Genomic DNA, 16,618 nt, shown 5'->3' on the forward strand with positions numbered 1-16,618 from the left:
GGCTCATGAACGTCTATTTTCCTTTTGTCTCATACTTCAGCTTTAACCTCTACACCTCTCTTCAGTTACAATGTCTAAACAATAAGCAGAATCATACGCTTTTGGCCCCAGACATATAAATAACCAGATGTTTCTCCCAGCCAGAGGCCATATCAAAGCTGTAAACTTACAGGGCTTATAGCTAAGTACTGTACTTGATAGCACAAATCCTGCCCCTTGCCCTCCCACTTACAACTGTGGAGACACAAACTTGTGGGAGGACCACTGCTGTCCTGTTTGCAGCATCGCATTTGGGATGCACGCATGCAAGAGTAATTTCTGCTCTGTTATTCTGTGGTAAAGTGCAAATCAGAATTAAAAGAGGCACAGCAAAGGAAATACAGTCATAGCAATCTAGTATAGGGCTCTTGGGGCCAAGGAAACACTATTTCTGCTCCAGGATTTTCAGAGAATGGCTGAAACTATTTTCTCCAGGGTGCATGAATTCAAAAGGGAAAATATTCCACTCCCACTTACAACTTACACAGAACATCCAAGTTACTGGAGCTGGATGGCGTTGCCCAAGCTTTGAGCCTGAAGACATACACTCCTCAATTCTGTTAAGATTATAAGGAGTTCAAAGAATTCCTTCAACACATTTCAAAATGTTAAGTTGGTTAACTAAATTGAAATTCCTGGATAGTGACTTTTTCGTCAAGGGAACTCCAAGGTGGATGTTTTTTGCTTGACATCTAAAACCTTCTGACAGAATACTTGGTAATATATCTGGGAAGGGAATAATTTCTAATTACTTCCAGTTCAGACATCTAGTTAATCCTGGCAGTCAGAAAGTTAGAGCTAGACCACAAGACAGGGTAAAACATGTCTACTCTGGAGTACGATTGATATGGAAGAGCTATTTGTCCATAACACCACTCCAAGTCTGAACTCTGGGCCGAATGTAAGATGGATTCTCCAAGGTGCAAAACCCTTTATTACACCATGTAGCAAGCTCACGCCACTCTCCACATTTGTGGGGTGACAGAGTGCCCTATAGTGGAGGGAAGGAAAGAGAAGGAAGAAAGATGACCTTAAAAGTTTAGGAAGAAATCAGAGATCTTATTTCTACCTGGAAATTCACTATAAAGAAACATGGATAGGAAAACAAAAGTCTCTCCAGAAAAGGAGAAACAACATCATTACACAGCTTAACCAACACTATAAATGTTAAAATAAAAAGAACAGGAAAAAATAACCATACGTATTACATACATAAACAGTAGAACACCTCTCCCACTCTGCTCCCATGCTTTTATGAAGAAAATAAGTATAATTAGAAATCATTGCACTACAACCAAGAAAGGGTACATTCTCTCAAGCAACTATTTATATAGTCTTATGTATATTCAGCTGCTGAGAAAATCGAAGGAAACACTCATTAAACAATAAAACCTCCTTTTTATGACTTCTATCATCAACATTAGCAGCTTTACTGAACTATTTATTCAGGAAAAATAGGGAGCAATAAAAAGCCACAATTCATCCCACTTAAAGGAAAAAAAATAGAATACATTGTTCATTTAAGGAATAATGACAAAGCAATAGGGAGGTAATTTTCTCCACCCACTGAAAATGTTAGATCAGGAAGAATAAATCTCACCAAATACCTAATTCTGATTCTAATCAGAAATACATTTAACTATTTGCACGCATTTGCAGCTCTATCCAGACCCTACAAAAGAGCAGTGACCAGACTACAAACCATTTTCTTACAGCTCCATCATGCAGTAGTCTGCCATACATTGTCAATAGCAGGTTTATTAGGTCTGTACTGGTAGCCAGGGATTTTATGATTATTAATATTTTACTGTAACCATAACGAAGCCTGCATTTTACAGAAGTGCTACAAGCCGAGCTGCTTTAGAAGAAGAATTGGAGCTCCCAGCTGCTGTCTGCTCACAGGAGTAATACGTACTTTAGCTTGCTCACTCAAGTGCTACATTACAAGGGCAGAGAGATGCATGCAATTGAGCAGCAATATTATTGCAGACAGGAGATAATCAGTTAAGAGCAAATTTTACAAGGGGCTTCTTGCTGCGAATGAGTGGGTGGATTTCAGTAAACCAAACCACATCTACACCATACATTAAATTGAATTCTTGTGCCTTTATGAGAAGAATTGGTCTTACCACAAGTGGACACATGGGTATAAGCATAAAGCAACTACGGTGTTGAATCCTATTATTTTTATGACATGGCTCCCCAACATTGCAAGCAACGGCAGTTGATGCTCAGTACCGAAACAGATGGTCGTTTCAAACACCTTGCCAACTGTTTGTATGCACTGAGTGTCATCAGTATTTCTGACGGTCAGCCTCCTCTTTCAATTTTAACATTGCTGTTTTACTTAAGCAGCACATGGGAAGAAGTGCAGCTTAGCTTTAGACAGGGCATTAATCTTCTCTTGTTAAGGGATAACTTCTCACAGTGCACATGTGGGGTGTCAACCTCCCCCTCACACACCTGTGGTGAAGATAGATGTTAGCTGCAGATTCTGTTTCTCTCCTACCTCTATCTGAATATATACACACAGTAGTCATAAAATGCGATGACAGGGCCATTTAAAATACAAATACAGTTCAGCCATAAATATTGCCTTTCTTGCAAGAATAGGAAGACAGATGAAAAGATTAGTCATTCAGGGTTTGCAGAACTCTGTTTCCAGTGAAACGGACAGGAGATGGAACAAGTTAAAAAATGAAATACCAAAGATTTAAAACAATCACTTTGCTTCAAGGTTTATATGTTAACACTCAGCACAGCTGTGGATACAGGAATAGAGCTGATGAAACTGAAACCAAGGTAGCTGTTTTTTTCTTTTTTTAGTACTAAGCAACAACAGATATTGATTTGGCTGGCTGTACAAGCAATCATTTCCCATGCCCAACACAACTAATTATCTTACAAAGTTACATGATGCCAAGACATGTTACCTAATGACCAGAATACTAGGAAAGACAGGAAACTTAATTTCTGCTATTCCATCCAGAAGATACACATTTTAGGCATTCGGACCTTACAGTAATTAAAGTAGGTGGAAGTCCCAAGGTTTTGTAAGGACCTGATTTTTCACTCTTTGCTATAAACAGAGGCAAATGGACAAATGTTCCTCCTCCTATTGCAACATGCAATATTCTTATAGGAAACCCACGGCCACTCTTACAAGAGAGGTAGTTATCCCAGTTGGCACCACCAAAACCAACTCTGACTTCTCTTTTGGCCGGGGCAGAACCCACTCCTTTGTAGTTACAATACAGGTGAAAGATTAGTTTCTACTTACAACATTTTTCTGCCAGTTATGATGTTTCATAACAGATTTTTTTAATAATAAAAATTTTAAAATTCTATCACTTAGGCCTGAATTTTAAAGATGGGGAAAACTGGGTTGCTTAAAAGCTAAATCCCTTGGAGCATCTAAGTCAATGAAAGCGTAGTAATTCTGAGAACAGTCACGTACCTTAACAAAGAAATATTGCAGAGAAGGGAAGGGTGGGGGGAAGGGAGAAGAAGTAGAAGATTAAGGAAGATGGGATAAAAATGGAAAAAAGAAGTAAGACCAAAATGCTGTATATTAAGGATGGCAGCAGTTCATGCTTTTCTCTTCCAATTTAAATTTTTCCACTCCCTTAATATTTCTTGTGTCAAATCTTTTCTCTTTAGAAATTCTCCTTTCAGAAGCCCAGCTGAGTTTGCCCCAGGTCTAATTTCCCCTTAAAACACAAGCTACTGCATGCAGACATCGCCTCCGTCACCTTTCCTGATGTATGGCAGAACTGTCGTCTGGCAGAGGGCGTGAAGAATTTCGTACACAATGTCACAGAACTTCAGAGCAGTAAAGAAATAAAATGCAAGCATTTCCTCCTGTGGATCTCCTTTAAGTATGATGCACCCAAAATTGTGTACCTGCCCTCTGCCATGCAATTATCACTTCTATTTTTCTACTCTTCTATTATTTGATGTGGTAGATGGCACTCAACCTGCTACGTGTGGCATAAGAGATCAAGAGAAGAGAGGATGAGGTGTTGTGCTGCATAACTGCATGAAATAGAGCTTTACCAGTGCACTCACGAGAAATGGAAATTAAATAAGTCCTATGCTAAACGCTGGGACTCGTACATCCCTGCACACAGGGATGTATCTAGCACTTTAAAATAAAATGGCATAAGAGACAATGTTTTAAATTTAAGCAATTCTCTTTCCTCTTTTATTCGTTAAGCCTTGGAATGGAGACAAATCTAATTATGGTACTTAATTTTGATTTTAGAAATTGATTTTCCACTCTAGTTTCTGCTGGTGCATAGGAAACTCTAGTGAGTCACACAAGTAATATAACAACAATTAGGAGCCTTAAAAATAAATAAAAACTTGAAAAATGCCACTTTATTTTTGTCTTTGTCCCTAGTTCAGCACAAATTGCTCCCTGCTTCACTTTTCTGATAGAAATTTTTAAGTTTCTTCCTGCTATGTTAAGAAATCACACCCAAAATGGTGTATAAAATCCTCAGATGTGCCATTACGCTGCTCAGATTCTAGTATCAAAGCAAAGCACAGTGCATGTAGTAGAGTTATGTATTTGCATGGCAAGTACTCCCACAGGAAATAATATAAACTACAAAATTTATCCTTGGGGAGGGAAAAAGGAAGAAAGAACCGCACATTATTAGCAGATTTTATGTGTGTCACTGGTTCATTTTGCAAGGGACTTGCCAATTATAATCAGGAATAAAACTGAATGCAGTGTGGAAACACTCATATGACAGCACTGTGTATATGCCTCCCATCCTATAGTATTCAAGTACCTTTGTTTTCTTTGTACTTACAAATAACTCTGTGTGATGGTGGAATATTATCTCTGTTTCAGGAAGGGATGAAGTATGGCACAAAGAAGTAACTTGGTAACAGCCATACAGGAAATCGGACACTCTGCACGCTGCCTGGGAACCCCAAACCTCCCCGCATCCAGAGTGTGGCCACAGGGTGTACCATGGCCAAAGCCAAGCAGAGGTGGCATGAACTCTCCAGAACTCAGTCCTGTGCCAGTCACAGCTTTCTGTCTGTCCAGAGCAGGTGAGGAGCAGGAGGGCTGGCAATGCCCATCTAGATACCCACAAAGACCACTGAGATATCTCCTTTCCGTATGATCTTTTTCTAGCAGCAGCAAGGGAGGCAGCCTTTAATGAGCTGTCCACCTCATTGCTAATCACAAAAAAAAACCCAGAAAACAGTCGCGGGCACAAGCATGGGAATATATATATTGTCTTATCATAAACATTACTTTATTCCTGGCCGATTTTAAGCTGCCTTCTCTTTCAAAGCCCTCCTTAAATCTCACTTTCACTTTATCAGCCCCAAGAGCAAAATTAAAAAGTCATCCTAAGCAGAATCAGCACAAGTTATAGCCACTGTATCAGTGAAACACATGGACTCCTTTGACCCTGCATCATTTAATGGTTTGAGGTGAAATGTGCTTAGCCTTTGTCTTTATCCAATCTCTCCAGACAACTCTCATGCACAAGAAGCCAGGTTTTCTTGAACTATGAAGCATTAAAGAATTACAGGTGATGAGATCAAACAGGATAGCTATAAACTAACCTCATGCCACCACCTCCTTGCAGGCAAGGCACACGTATACCTGCACAGGTTAAGCCCAGTCAACAGGTCTCTGAGCAGCGGCAGAGTCCACGCAGCCCAGGCCCACCACTCACCGTCATCTCAGAGGCTGGGCTCTCTTCTGTCACTCTCCCAAGCCTCTGCCAAAGCAGCAGCTCCCCACTCTCAGCTGTGACTCCCTCCAGCCATATTCTGCTGTTGGCTGGGCCATACCCCACCTGAGCAAGCCCTGTCACACCCTCACCTCCAGGGGCTCCTACCTGGTTTTTTAATGCTTGGTAGAAAACATAACCCACATGTGAAGAACAAACAAATACAACATAATGACTCTGCAGCTTTTCACTTCAGTTCTTCCTCTTTACCTCTGTCTTCAGCTTTCCTAGGCTGTGATCCTCACAGCCCTGCAGTTCAACACTGCAATATCAGTTGGGAAGTTAAGTCGTTTCAGAGGCAAATCACTAAGAACAACATTGCTAACTATTTAGGTGTTGAACACAGGTTTAAAAAAGCAATGTATTCTTGCTAAAATGCAAAAAAGAAGAAATATGGAGGAAAAGGCTACTTAATCCCTCCAAATATAAGATGTTCTGCTACTAAGTATGATGGGTAAACAGCAACAAGTCTTTATCTAGGACTGGATGCAACTCTTGTTTCCTACAGGCAGAGAAAAGGAGGAGGTCTCTGTGCTTCTGGAACTGACTCAACATATTTATGTTGCTCAAGCAAAGCAGAGAGAGGACAGCCCAAACCACAGCAGACCAGGCATCACGTTTCCTCCCTTAATTCTGCTACAAGTTTTCTGCGTGAGCTTAATTATTCCTTGCAAGCCAGTTGTTTACTCTTAAAATGAAAAGAATAATTCTTTACTGCACAGGGATAGTCTAAAGGTAAAAGTATTAACGAATATGAAGTAATGTGGTAGAAAGCATCTGCCCTCACACTGGTTGATACAGAACCTTATAGAATTCTGCGGAAAGGTCTGTCCGAGTCCATAACAAAACTGATTGCACAAATGCTTAGTTGTAATGTAACACATGAAAAGGTCCATTTTAGCAATACCAGTAATAAAGGGTGGTGTTATACCAATTTCGACTGGAAAGAGAATAGAATTGTAAAGGACTATGAGGTCAAGGATAATAAGTTATTCTTCCTACACCTATGAGATGATCTTCAGAAGCAGAAAAATATATAGCAAATATTAAAATATAAAATGCATGTTTACCTGTCTAAAACATACTTCAGTTAATTAATTAATTATATGTTAACAAAGGGTAAAAGAAAATTTGTCACACCACGTTTTCTTAATCAATACCATTCGAGTGCAACCCCAGTCCATTTTACTCCCACCATTACTTGGGACAATCATGAGAAACACATTTGTGGAGGGAAATTTTTCATAGCAGAGGATTTTGGTACTTTGAAAACCAGAGGAAGAATTGAGGCAGCATATGGCTAGTGAGGTATACTTTGATAACAGACTGACTAGAGCTGATCAAAAATATACAGAAAAATTGTTATAACTTTTTAGGACAACAATAAAAAATAGCATCTTTTCAAACACCTTGAAGTTTTTAAATTAAATCTGAGTGTTTCAAGAAAACAGAAACTTTTTGAGCTCTCTAACCAGTACAAAATTGAGAAAGTGTTCCTTGAAGTTGTCAAAATATTTATCTTCCTTTTTCATAAAAAATCAGAACACTTCAGCCTTCTCCAGGGCTGTCAATACTGTTGTCTAAGTTACATTTACATTTAACTTTCCCTTGGGATCCCAGTCAACAGATATTTTTAAATTCCCTGTTCTGCACATCTCACTGGAAATACTTTTTTTTGATTCATGCAACTAGCCGCCTGAAAGATTCTCCCACACCTTTCTGTAAATTGCTTTTTGCCAAGCCAGACACATCGGTTTTCTTCTCACATGTCACCCAGACGCCATGAAGATGCTAGAATGAACCTATGTGAACTTTTAGAAAAGCATTATAGGGAGAGAAAGTAGCACAAAAGCAAACAATTAACTGCTTCTCATTTTTCATCTATATCATATTTTATGCCTGGACCTCCCAGAAGTAGAATGAAGGTTGAACGAAGGACTGTTTCTCCACCACTCCCCACAGCTAAACACATAAAAGATTTAATATACCCAGATTTTCACAACTCATCTTTGCCCTCCACATAATGGTGCACCAGAAGCATCATCTCCAAGGACTCTAGTTATTTGTTATATGGCTCTAGGGGAGCCAGCTATATAGTGAACTGAACCAAAAGCTCTAAAATGCTTCCTGCTTCCAGCCAAGAGAATTAAAAAATGAGCAATGTGCCAAAATCCCATTCCCAGCATTGGAGGGGAACTCTGATCTTAAGAGGAACAATCTGTTCTCTCTGCTTTCCTCCTCTTCTCCATTCAAAGTCTTGAAAGGTTCAGTGAAGGTAAAAGTGATAAAAGGGCCCAGACTTCTAAGAAGTGCCGTAACCCAGCAGGCTCAGGCTCCCAGGTACTGCTGGTTGTCACAACCTACCAGTCTTGTAATTAATGATAGCAGTTGGTCTGGGTTATGGAGAGCCCCAGCTCCGATGCAGATCAGATCCCTATAACAGCAAGCCCCCCATGCAATGGGGAATAAGGGCAGTGCTTCCACCTGCCTGCCTACATCGCACTAACCTGCCTAACACTCCCACAGCCATTATTGTAATCAGTTAAGCACATCCCACTGCCAACACCCTCTGACATGTCTATTTCTTGCTTTCAGGTCACCCTGTTAAAATAAATAATAGGCATTTATGCTTTGGTAGTTCCTTAAAAATAACGGGTTAAATAATACGCACTTACCTGAGAAGCCATACTCTGCCTACAGTAATGCTGTAGGAAGACAAAAAGATGGTAGATTGCAGCTGCATTACACAAATATATTGGTAATTCGTTGTGATTTAAAGATGAGATAAGCAGACAGCATAATCTTCTAGTCTCAGATGGTCTCAGTCTGAAGAGGACTAAGGCAATATACCTTTTGATTACCTCATCTATTATGAACAATAAATCACCATTAAAGCTCAGGACCTAAAATGACAACACAAGTGTGTTATATGAATGCATTACCTCAGCATACTTCAAGGCAACAACTCAGTAGCAAAATGTGTATGTAAGAGCATACTAATCCTTTGGCTTTGATCGCGTGCTCAATGCACATCCCAAGAAACATATCATGGATAAATGTTATTTGTTAAATCTCAGGTTTCTTTGCCCATGCAAAGAGATACGGAACACCAGACACTACTTCGTAAGCCACGATTTCAGCTGTTTCTAGGACAGGGCACTTAGCCTAAGTTTCAGCCCCCACAGCTGTACATTTAGGAACGTGCAATGTGCCTTGCTGAGAAAGACCTGCATTTTTAGTTACACAAGCACCGAACATGGCACAGCGGCGAGGCAAACTGCATTACAAATGCAAATTCAAAAAAAAAAAAAAAAAGAAAGAAGCAATTTCAAGCAATGATGAAATATATGTAAACAGAGTGACTTGAGCTGAAACTGGTCCAAAATTACAAGAAGGTGTACACCCTTTGGAAGCCCAAGATAACAAAATGAATTATAAACTACTTGCAAAGTCCTGGCCTTCATAAAGTGAGGTGACTTCCCACAATGCTTTTCTATGCATAGTGTGAGGGAGGGTGTTAAAGCTGATGTACTGTTCTCTGAGTTACATTTAAACATCTGGTCCATTTGCTTTATGTGCATTGATAATCTTTAGTCAAAGCAACCAATGGAGTCTTAAAATGCTATTGAGTATCATTTTTAATAACCATTTTACTTATGTGGCCTTCTTGGGCAGGTTTTAAAATCAGGATTGAAAGTAAAATATGACTCAAAACCACCATCATAATACATAACATTGTTGTAAATTCAGTATGTTCTTAATGCAGCTTTTGCTACTGTAAAAGTTGTAGTTGATTGATATTATGTTGCACAATTTTTCCAGTAATAATTTCAAAAAATGGATAGAAGTATACATAGGATGGATATAGTTGTACCTAGGATGGTCTGTAGGATGTTTCACTTCAAACAAACACAAAACAAACAAATGGGCAATCCCCTTTGTAAGTCCTAAGAGTTAAATTCTCTTCTTTGACTGGTTTAAATAGGACCTTTGCCTAATGAATGATATTTTTTGTCTCTCCTTTGACTCTGGCAGAGCCTCTGTTCTTCTACTTAAGTGTATTCCAGAGTTTTAGGCACTACAGAAGAATTTATAAAAGATTGCATATTCACTTGGAACAGGGAGCCCGACTATTTCCATGTTCCAAACAGTATTGGGTGGTAAAAAACTAAAGGTTGCCTAAATGGTTTGGGCATTTAAACAATACCTAGCTATTGTCATCACGAGCCAAATAATCTACAAGTAATTCTTCAGTTTGGAAGAAAGGTCAAACTATAGACCGCAAAAGTCACGCACATTTGATTGATCCAAATGCATTTCTTTAAAAAGCAGAAAGTCTAAAATACATCATAAAGCTACAAAAAGTAATATCTTCCACTTAATTAGGCTTCTCAATACATGTGAAAGTACTTTAGAAGTGTACCTTAGGTCAATGAAAATAAAAATCGACAACCATAAAAGCCCTGAATTAATTTATAAATAAATACTGATTCTGGCACTTAACTCTGATGTAATTTATCCTACATTAAGAGGAGAAGCTAGCAAGAGCTAGCAATTTATCCATTGCTCAGCTGTGAGCATAGCCCATGGTATTAAATAATCTTAATGACACTGTTTTTACTATGAGCACTCACATATTTTTTTGTGATTAAATAATTTTCCACATGTGTTATGATATACATTAGTATTATTTTTAAAAATCCAAATTTTGATCCACATATATGATAGAACTTTTCTGGAGAGGCAACACAGATTCTATATCACTTGTTCAATATGACCCAAAGCATTATATGTACAAGATTTGAAAAGTAAAAATTCAGTAATGTGCATAGCTCTAATTAGACTGCAACTGAGCAGAACCGTTCAGCTGCCTTGCGTAACAGCTGGTCTAAATCTCTTAGGGAGGAGCATATTTTTACAAAACATTTTATGAGGCCACACACTGAGAGCTACAGGAGTTTATTATAGAGGCAGACAGGTTGATTAATAAACATCAATTTTGCTTTGGAAATCAGAAATGTAAGTGGTTTGCCTGTCCAAGATGCCTTGGCAATTTATGGATTTATGCTTATTTACGTGTGTGAGATTTAGTGACTAAAAATGTCATATTAAATAAATAACCTCATGCATAACTAGTCCAGATCTTTTATCAACTTCACAAATGCTTGTATTTGGCAACATTCAGGAGTGAATATAGTCATCCTCAGACAAAAAGATTTGAAGAAAACGAGGATAAAATAGCTGAGCCAACATGTAACCGCAATCTGTCTCCAAGACTCATTTAGAGACAGTCTGGCAAGATAACTAGGGCAATAGGAGTGGAAAGAGAGAAGGCCAAAGACTGGGGTGTGTCAGATATGCAGTTGTGAGTCACTTTATTTTCTAAGTTACTGCACAAGATAGATGTCATGACCTTTCACACAGCATTGTTGAATAAAGTGTTAGCAATACGAGGTGTCAGTCTAGACAACTTCAGTCATTTTATAAAAGCTAAAAAATATTTGAAGTTTTCCAAAAGGCACCCCTTTCTGGAGGCCACTGATTCCATGCTCGGACACAATGGTACTGCTTTGTGGTCTTAGAGAATGATGCATAAACCACATTTTAAATTTTTTTTAAAGTAAATCTATATCTGGCAGTAACTCAGAAAATGCTTAACACTGAAACCCAAAACATTCTCCATATACCCACACTGTGTAAAAAATCAGACTGTAGATGCAGTCTCAAGCTATTGTGACTTTATTTCCTTCTCCATCTCACTGTAATTTTCTTAACCTTTCAATTGATATTATAGATTGTTACTATTTTCTACTATGTTTCACCCCAGAACATTATTCTGCTAACCAGTCCTAGCTGACAGCTCCTGGCATTGCTATAATATGAACAGTTGTCCCCAGTCATTGAACTCTATTAATTCCGACCATTTCTAGGAGGGCACCAACGTTCATTTGCTGTGTTTCTCTCTTTTTTAGTCCTCTGTCATTAGGGTCTCAGGTAGTGTATTAGCTGTATGAAGCACATAATGTAGCTTTCTGCACAGATAGGTTGAGGCGTGTTAATTCTCTGTCAAACCCATCTGTGCAAAACAAACTTGCTATGAATGTGCAGAGTGGGGTCTCTTGTCTTCAGTTACCTATCTGAAGTTGTCTGATTTCTCTCCTCCTCAGTTTCTCTTTCCTTCTTTCTTTCTCTTTCATTAATAACGTCTTCCTGCTTGGTACAAACTGGACATAGTGCCATTCCTTTCAGCCTGCTTTCCTTACCTTTATACTCCAAGTCACTCAAGCAGAGAGTCCTCACAAAAGCTGGAAGAATTTTATCTGGCATTTCTTTCCCAAAACTCCTTTGCCTGTACTTCCACCCCATAAGACTTAACCAATAATTTATTTTGTGAACTAGAAATTAGGCAACTTTCTGAAATGCAACAAAATATCTACCAACTAACTTTTTAAGAAAAAAAAAGATCAATACAACATTCATAATTCATTAAAAAATCTGTCACCGTTCAAGCATTTTACCTCATTCTGCCTCAGAGGTTTTCAGTTTATGAGAGAACCTTTTATGCCTATGATAAAGGAACTAGAGTGAGTCTTGCTTCAGAATTTCTTCACCATGACATAAAAGATTAATCCAAAAAGATCAGGTGAGGGGACATTCCTTTGCTTTGATACATTTTTATTATTGACTGCATATTTCTCTACTTCTCCTCTCAAAGGAAATGCTATGAATAAAACAGAATATGTGAAAATATAGAAAATCAAACACAACTGACCCATATTTTACCTGGGCTAAACCAAAAAAAGCTGACAGAAAAAAAGAAAAAAACAAAACCCAAACCCCACCACCCCAAACTGGCCAGAAATGTTAAAAACTTAAATAAATGGATTCACACTAAATAAATATTAATGTTTTAAAAAGTTTTGATTATAAAGATTGCTCCAGTAACGCTCCTGGTCAGCTGCTGAAACACACACACACACACACACACACACACACACACAGACATAGGTCCAGCACTGTGTAGCGACAGAAACTAGTTTTACTGACAGTTTGGCAGTTTGGCACCACTTCCAAACAAAGCAATGTCAGTTTTGTGTTATACTGGCCTTGCTATAGGCACATTTCCTGATCTCTCCCTTCCGTAAAAACTCATAATTATTTGGGAAGGTCAGTACCTCCTGCTCTGCAGTGCTGTTCGACTCCCGTGGTAGAGCTGCCACACACAGATGATACTGGGAATACTGCCATGACCACAGAGCTGCTACTTGTTTTCTGTTGTCGCCTGTTTTGTTTTCAAAAGGAAAAGCCAGAATAGCTCTTATTTGGCTCAAATTAGTCTGTGCCTGGGTATCTTTACAGTTATTCAAATCGTCTCAGTGTTACATAGTATAGATGGAGACCTTGAGCTGTATTATTTTCAGGAAAGTTTGCAAAGCTGTTAGCTATCATAAATTGCACAATTTACCCCTAGACTGAGGTTCTTTCAGGTGCCGTTTCTCCCTGAATAATCAAACCCTGTTTTGCTTCAAAGCAGTCAAGTCCTTCCAAATGCTACGCCCTGCAGTACGTCCTTCCTAACTGCCAGTTTGGGACCTGGTGTGGGCAGCATCATCCCTACAAATTCGTCAGCACCTACGAGCTTCTCTCCAAGCCCTGACTCCTGCCAGTGCAGAGCTCTTGGGGCTTCTGAGAGTGTTTCACCACTTCTCACACAGTCTCAGAGTAACCATCACAAAAAACTGGCAGCACAACATGCCTACTTTTTGTCACTGAATATCATGGGACTTGTGATGTCAAGCTTGGACTGAGATACCTAACTTTTAGATGTCTAAAAACCAGGCAAATCACACCTTGACATAGCATTCATAAACAGCCTACGCTACTGAACAGAAAATGTTGATTTGTGTTTTTTCATGAATTGACAGACAGGAATATGTAATCATATCCCTTCTGTAAACTTAATTATGGTAGTTGAGAGTAACATTCAGAAGAACATTTGATTTAGTAAGATTGGTGGCATCTGAAGACACCTTAGCCTCAGTGTGCTTTTTTGGCTTTTATTTCCGCTGGCTTTCTAAGAGGGTGAAATGAAAATACTTGGGTTTGTGTTCCACGGACAGACGCTCAGGTAAATCAAGGGAGGCATCGGATCATCCCAGTGTACTTTAAATATATAAAAATATCTTTTTAAAAGTCAAAGTATACATGCATGTCCTCTTCTGAAAACATTATTTGGAATTCTGCTGGACTTTCCAGTAACTATTTAAGAAAAAGAGCTTTTATTATACAGGACCATCAACATAACCCTTCCTTACTGCTAAGGCATGTCATGCCTACAGTTTATTTTAGACAGTATATTTGATTTCTTGGCCAGAGTCTCTGGCCGCAAGTGTAATCATATATTTAAAGATACTACTTGACAATACCCAGGGATATACCCTTTTAAAATTAGTCCTTGGTCACAATATATAGGAATTAAAGTTCTACAAAAACTTGGTGGTTTAAACATTCACCATCTCTCCTATCCATACAGTTCCAGGAGATTTAAAAGGATGGCACCTTCCCATGTGTTTTCCACCAGGGACAGATAACCCTTGTAAAGATTAATGTGCTGCCAGACTACTCTACCATCCCCAAATGTATCATTTTAAAATTTCATAAGACTTTTTTTTTCTCCACTGGGCTGAGTAATGCCCATAGAGGTTTTGCATGTATGCTGCAAGGAAGGAATTGTAAAACACGCCAATACCAAATGTATTTCCAATATTAACATTAATTTCACACATCACTCTGAAAAAGTAGAGTTAGTGGAGCATCAAGACTTCAGATTACAATTTTTTGACATGTTAAACTTCATGAAATTATACATTACCTTAAAGGATATGTTAAGGCTATTTTAGTGAAGATTATTAGCATTGATTTATGCTATTTTCATGCTTGACATTTTTCAATAGAAGCATCTACAGAAGGCAATGAAATAGTTAAGTTGGATGCCACTGCACTTTATTAACTCACACCCTGATTTTAGTATTAAAATGCAAACTTGATCTGAAAGATGCAAAGGGCAGGAGTCTATCATGCATTAGTGCTAGAAGTTAGGTATTAATTCCAGAAATCAGAGAAAGATTTGACAGGAAAAAAATGTGTCAGTCTGATCCCAGTTCTGTGAAGAGAATTGAAAGCAAGCATCAAAACCAAACATCTTTCTCTGACACAGTAATTTCAATAACACAGTTTCCGAGTCTTTAATTTTTATCTAAAAAACCTGTAGCTAGACAGAGAATAGAAAATGGAGAAAATTTACTGAACTAATCTGTTAGGTCAGTCTAGATAAAAACTAGAATTATTTCCTCATTTACCTCCTTGCTTGCATGTTTCTGGCTTGCTGATACAATTATTTGCTTGTATGCTTGCCAGGCAGTGTGGTACATATCCATCTTCACTACATGCTACATGCCAGCAACTGCTCTGCTTGTGCTAGGCAGTTGGAAAGCAATCTGTTAAAGTCCACAGCATGACGCAAAACCATTCTCCTCTCCTCCTAGCACCTTTCTCATTGAAAGCTGTCTTAAAAATCAATCTCTCTCCATCAGCACATCTCCTTACCAGGGCCTGGCCAATAGATCTTACAGTCTACACGCAAGTTTTTAAATGATGCTTTCTTGGCATAGAAGGTTTTTTTATGGGTTCACAGAATAGCACACAGATGAAAAACTACTTGGTTCTACCTCAGCTAGCTATATATTCTGTTATAATTTGGATGACCATTACCCAGTTACATCTCTAGGCAAGCTGAAGAGCCGGGCAATTCATCAGTCTGCTAACATAACCCTCATTTAAATCCTCATGCACAGTGGAAAGTATTTAATATTACAATCCATCACATATCTCCCTTGCTGGTGACATTACACAAGGAGACTTTTCATTTTTGCTTGTTGAGATCTGCATTTAAAGTTGCATTAGAAGAACGCATGGACTTTGTAGACACGGTTTCAAAAGTGTCTGCCTTGCAAATTTCACAAACTTCTAAACTAGGCACGCTGGCAATATGTAATCCCTATTGCTAGGATAGAGGAGTTTCCATCAACATCTGGTAACACAACTGCTTCAGCACTCATCCATAATGTGTGAAGCCCTGCTGTCCTGATGAAGCATCTCTGACTTGTTGCAAACAATTTACTTTGGAACAGAAAGATCCTTTTGTTATGCACAACAATGAATATTAGTGATGGGAAAGAATTGCTAAGGCATGGAAAGGGACTCGGGAAAATGGGCTAAGCTGCTGGCTCAGCCATGAAATTGTTGCGCAACTCTGGGATGTTCCCTTCTCCAACCTATGCCTTTGTCTCACCAAATTGGAAGACAATGCTAATATTGATCTCTATAGAGCCTTTCAAACTATGGAGATTAAAACTGCTTTATGGGTCAATTTAATTAAAGTAAGATTCTATCCTATTGATTACATCTAAAAGACATAATGCATAAATGGATATTAACTTGTTTAAATTTCCAAGAATATTTAAAAAGTTATTTGTAAAATTCCTCCACAGAGCTATTTGTAAACCTCCTCCACCTTTTCACTTTAGCCTTTTTTTATTTTAGGATAAGGCAACCAAGAAAAACACCCATTCATTCATTCATCACATAAGTTTTCCTCTGGTCTACTCCCAGTTGATTAATTTTAAATTAGTAATCGAAATCAAGAAAGTAATGTAGAGCACAGATGAAGCTAGTATGAGTTTTGCACTTTTAATTCCAGAATGAAGAGTTTAAAATGAAAGTAAGTCACTTGAGAATGGTGTAGGACTGTAGAACAG

At 38.5% G+C, this 16,618-nt stretch overlaps 1 protein-coding gene across 8 annotated transcripts in view; it reads right to left on the bottom strand.

The window, feature by feature from the left end:
• The window catches only part of DLG2 (discs large MAGUK scaffold protein 2), an 883,409-nt gene that overhangs the window by 524,411 nt on the left and 342,380 nt on the right, over positions 1 to 16,618 (bottom strand). The window lies entirely within an intron of this gene.

This window comes from Phalacrocorax carbo, chromosome 1, assembly GCF_963921805.1.
Source record: "Phalacrocorax carbo chromosome 1, bPhaCar2.1, whole genome shotgun sequence".
NCBI lineage: Eukaryota > Metazoa > Chordata > Aves > Suliformes > Phalacrocoracidae > Phalacrocorax > Phalacrocorax carbo.